This window comes from Bison bison, unplaced genomic scaffold (assembly GCF_000754665.1).
Source record: "Bison bison bison isolate TAMUID 2011002044 unplaced genomic scaffold, Bison_UMD1.0 scf7180017864133, whole genome shotgun sequence".
In the NCBI taxonomy this organism is placed as follows: domain Eukaryota; kingdom Metazoa; phylum Chordata; class Mammalia; order Artiodactyla; family Bovidae; genus Bison; species Bison bison.
In genome coordinates this window covers 949665-954868 of record NW_011494705.1, presented here as the reverse complement: position 1 = coordinate 954868, position 5204 = coordinate 949665, and the positions used below count along the sequence as shown (strand labels likewise).

Below are 5204 nucleotides of genomic sequence, written 5' to 3'. Positions count from 1 at the left end.
GAGGGGGGCTGGGTATCTTGTATATGATATTATTAGAGGTAATAATGCATGAACTTATTTTATAAACTCTTGGACTATGTATTTGACATGTAAAATATGTACAGTATTAATGTCAGCCATTTCTTAAAAGTGAGCCTATAAATATTGTTGTATAATTTTCTTTGGTCAGAAACATTTGGAGTAAGTAGTACCACTGGGTCAGGATTTTCTTCAGTGCTGTTTAGCAGAGCACCTGTCTTTAGTCTGTGCAACTAGGAAAAATTTGTATAATGCATCAAAATACTTCAGTTGTCACACTTTAAATTTCACACTTCACTATTCTTTTGGAACCCAGCCTAGCAAAATTTCCTACAGGAAAGGCCCTAAGGAGACTTATTTCTGTTAAGAGAAAAAGCCGACTTTTGCAGACTCAAGAGCTGACCCTACTGTAGATAACCAATAGTGTCTACTAGCTCAACTCTCCAGAGTTTACAGAGTGTTGGGACTGTCACCTGTGCTTTCTGTGGGGTAGCAAGATAAATTTGGGCAGCTAAAATTTTCAGTTCATTGTGCCTCCTAATTAAAAAAGTTTATAAAGTAACTTGTAGACACAAAGTAGCAACTGGCTTGCATGTTTGTTGCTGGGTTGTTGGTGTTTTTTTTTTTTTGTAAACTGGTGAAATTTTTCAACCAGGCATATGCCATTCAATTTTCTGTCAATCACACAGAACTGAAGGGGAAATGATTGTTGTATACACTTTGCTTTGCATGGTCTCATTTGAGATAATTGGTGTAAGAATCTTGACTTTTTTTATATTTGGAAACATCAAATAAAAAATGGAAATGAGTTTTTTTTAACACAGCTTAGCACTGTCAAAGTGAAAACTTGTCTGGTGTTCCACAGTAACAGCTTTACTTACTATCTTCCCATTGATGGCCATATAATTTTCTGCTAGTCGTTTACTTATACACTTCCTTTTTGTGATTCTTAATAGTGGAATTAACTAACGTAAAAGGGCTCACCAGTAAGGTGTTGCCATTACTCTCCCACTCTATGTTTTCCATCTTGTACAGGACATCAGTCATGCCACTGTGGTTCTCTTATTTATTGCTATTCTCCTTTCCTAATGGAGTTAGTGTTAAATTGTTAATTTTCAAGGGGGTTGGCTTATCCTCAGTACTTTGGTGTAATATGTTGCAGATACTTTCTACACTATGGTCACGGTAATTATTACAGCTGTTTCAAAAAGGTGACTGGTGAGGCCATTTTATTTACCCAAAATAATTGTTTACGTAAGATCAACTTTAGAATCCTCACATAAAAGTTCTACTCAGATCTCATTTGGTTTTGATTAAGATTGTTAAGTTGGAAGAAAAGAGAAAGCTTGGCATTTTCTAACGTCTTCACATTGGAATACAAGAATTTTCTACAGATCTCTTACACAGAACTAGTTAAACACTAGTTGAATTTATTAAAGTATGATTTGTGACAGATATGTTACAGCTGGAATGTTGTAGCTGATGGTCCTCAAATGAAGTTTCCATCCAGTACAGTACCTTGTTTCATAAATTCTTAATGCAACATTCACTGTTAGCTGCACAGTGGTCAGCATTTGCTTTATGCCCAGCGTTAGTGCCACAGCATAGAAAAGTTTCTACCCTCAAGGAGCTTATGTTCTAGTAAGGCACAGAGATGAGTTATTTATACATCAGAAAATGTCCTTGAAGATGTAAGCTCTATTTTTTAAGACATGTACCATTTTCAAAAACAAAAATCTTTTATTTGAAAATGTGATTCCCAAATACTTTCATACATTTTATATGGAACTGTAGGACAAAACTCAGGTTGAAAAGTGATCTCATCCCTGGTGCTGCTCCTCGCCTTAACTTTTAGTACCTTCCTGACTAATTCCCTTGTGGCTCAGCTGGTGAAGAATCCGCCTACAATGCGGGAGACCTGGGTTTGATCCCTGAGTCGGCAAGATCCCCTGGAGAAGGGAAAGGCAACCCACTCCAGTATTCTGTAAATTCCATGGTCTGTAGAGTCCATGGGTTCGCAAAGAGCCGAACACAACTGAGCAACTTTCACTTTTACTTGACTAAGTTCCCTTGGCTAAATTCGAGCAGTAAGATGGGAAGGCCCCTAAGTGTTATCTTGGCACTGCATTATGGCAAAGACCTTAATTTACTCAGAAACTAGTCTTATATTTCTCTACTTTGATGTGATTTCAACTGATTATGTTCCCAGAAGTTGTTCTTCCCAATATGTGGAGTACTACCCTCTGGACATCACGTTATCTGGTTCTAAACACTAGTGCCAGACATAATAGTACTGTATATCTCAGTTTTTACTCAAATTCATTCCATAGTCAGTGAAATAAAAAACACTTTATTTGGCTATTATTGTATAGTAAGAGGTATGTGTAATCAAACATACCTTTTGATCAAGTTAATACACCAGGAATCTAAACGAATGCGGACACAAATGTACCTACCAAGGTAAGGGAACCAAACTGGTGAGGGATGGAAATAAAATGCCCAGGCCCAAAGCCCTAATGGTTAACTAGTAATGTGTCCACATGGTGGAATATTATACAGACAAAAACGGTATTCAGGTTAAGGATGCCAGAATAAACTGGTGTGGCAATGTAGCACCACTATTAAATTTTTAAATGCAGGCTTCCCTGGTGGCTCAGTGGTGAAGAATCCACCTGCCAGTGCAGGAGACACAGGTTCAATTCCTGATCCAGGAAGTTCCCCACATGCCATGGAGCAGCTAAGCGCATGCACGGTTACTGAGCCAGTGCTTTAGAGCCTGGGAGCTGCAACTTCTGAAGCCCACGTGCCCTAAAGACTGTGCTCAGCAACAAGAAAAGCCACCACAATGATGACCCATGCTCTCCCCAGTTAGAAAGTCTGTATCAACGGAGGCCTGACACAGCCAAAAATTAAAAAAAAAAAAAAAAAAAAGCATATAACTCTCACCTACTTCTGGGAACCTAGTCAACAAAAATGCTTCAAGTTGCACAATCAAAATATGGTCAAAGGTGTGTACTGCATTATTTATAAAACTCGCATCAACTTAAATGTACAGATTGGGTGGGGTTAAGTTACAGTCATCTATTTGATAGACAGCAAAGAAATGTGCTGCCAGAGATAAGAGTTCCTTTCAGTAATCGCTAACTGAAAAACTACACAATTTCCTGTCAAAGGTCACTTTTAAAGAAGTCTCTACAGATTTTCTTTAAAAATCAAATCCTGTGTAATTTTGAACATTCTGAGTTCAAAGTTCATTCCTGTGAACATTGAGAAATTTGGTATGAAAATATATCACAGATGAAAAAAACAGGGCTTGATAAATGCCCAATCTGTATAACTTTCAAAGTATGTTAATATCAAAGCAGAAAAGTGACACCTGCACAAATCATTCCTGTTATTGGAGTAACAGTTAACATACCACTTTTTAAAGGCTTCCCAGATGGAGCTGGTGGTAAAGAACCTGCCTGCCAATGCAGCTAAGAGATGCAGGTTCAATCCCCGGGTTGGGAAGATCCCCTGGTGGAAGAAATGGCAACCCACCCAGTATTCTTGCCTGGAGAATCGCTATGGTCAGAGGAGCCTGGCGGGCTACGGTCCATGGAGTCACGAAGAGCTGGACACGACTGAAGCAAGTTAACATGCACACATCACTTTTTAAAAGGGGGGGAGACATATCTTGCTTATAACACAAGAGCAAGTAATCAGGCACTGTCAAGTAGGCAGGGGTTAACTCAGCCTGGTGCGCGCATGCTCAGCTGTGTCTGACTTTGGGACCCTATGGACTAGCTCGCCAGGCTCCTCTGTCCATGGGATTTTCCAGGCAAGAAGCAAGAATACTGGAGTGGGTTGCCATTTCCTTCTCCTACAAGTCAAATGGAGACCCCAGCCTGTTTGTGTGTATTCTACAAACTTGGAATGCTTTTCACATTTTCAGTAGTTGGGGGGAAAATACTCTGACGTGAAAACTAAAGTTCTGTCCGAGCAGAGAACAGCAGGCCCATTTGTTTCTGTCTACGGATGTCTTCTCACCACACTGACAGAGCTGAGTAACTGAGACAGACCCATGGCCTGGAAAGCCCAAAATATTTACTGCTTCAGAATGAAAAAACACGGATTGCAACCATTTGGTCCTACTCCTTTGGTTACTCACAGTTCTATTACTTCCTGCCAAAACATAAGGAAAACAGCACCAACTTGAAATCGGGTGCAACCAACCTATCACGTCTAAGCTGCTTGACAGATCTAAGTCAGTCTTCTTGAGTAGTCTACTCTTAGAACATAAACCAGTATACTTTGTGAACTTATTAGATTATAATGAAACTTATAGAGCTATTGGAATTTACTAATGACATGCAAATTCATGAAGTGTTCCATTTTTATGAGATGGTTAGATGGCATCATCAACTCAATGGACATGAGTTTGAGGAGACTACAGGAGATAGTGAGGGACAGGGAAGCCTGGCGTGCCTGGGGTCCATGGGGTCGCAAAGAGACATGACTGAGAGACTGAACCACAACAATCTAGATCATGAACTGTTTATTTCAATAGGAGTCAAATGGTGGGTGAGTATGCATGAGGAATATATAAAATGGAAATGCGCTAGTTATTCTGCAATAGGGAACCTGAGCTATCAAGTCTCTCCTATTTCTAAAGCTTTTTTGTCCCATAGGTAAAACTGATTAGCAGAAAATGTTAAAGCTCATTAAAGAGCACCATGAAATAAACTTTTACAAGATCATGGGATTCAGTTGTTGCTCTGCTACAAGAGACAGTAAGGTCTAAATATCCAGGCATTTACCATACGCTTCTCCAACCAATCAGAAACTACATCAAGTCCACAGATGCTCAGCTTGGTTATCAGCAAGTCTGCATTCATACACTTGAAATGCTATAACTGGCACATATCAAATTAAATCAGCTAATGGGTAGCAAAGATGAAATTGCCAGGAGGAGGAAGGACCCAGACTCTTCAGGTTGAGTTCTATACTCAACAAGGAAAATTTTAGTCCAAATCCCAGTTTTGCAGCCAATAGGGAACTTGTCCAATTTGTAACATAAAGATGTAGCAAAACCAACTCTTGGAACAAATCCTCCCAATTTCCGACCTCAATGATAAAAAAAAAAAAGGAAACTAATGCAGGGGGTGGAAGATACAGTTAAGGAAACAAAGTATCATCAGTCTGGG

General features: G+C 39.5%; 1 protein-coding gene across 2 annotated transcripts in view; it reads left to right on the top strand.

Annotated features, from left to right (window-relative positions):
- Positions 1-826, top strand: part of NUDT4 (nudix (nucleoside diphosphate linked moiety X)-type motif 4) — a 17224-nt gene extending 16398 nt beyond the window's left edge. For both annotated transcript variants that reach the window (XM_010839702.1, XM_010839701.1), the window contains exon 6: positions 13-826. The gene's annotated coding sequence lies outside the window, so the exon portion shown is untranslated. The remainder of the gene's footprint in view (positions 1-12) is intronic.
- The last annotated feature ends 4378 nt before the right edge of the window (positions 827-5204 follow it).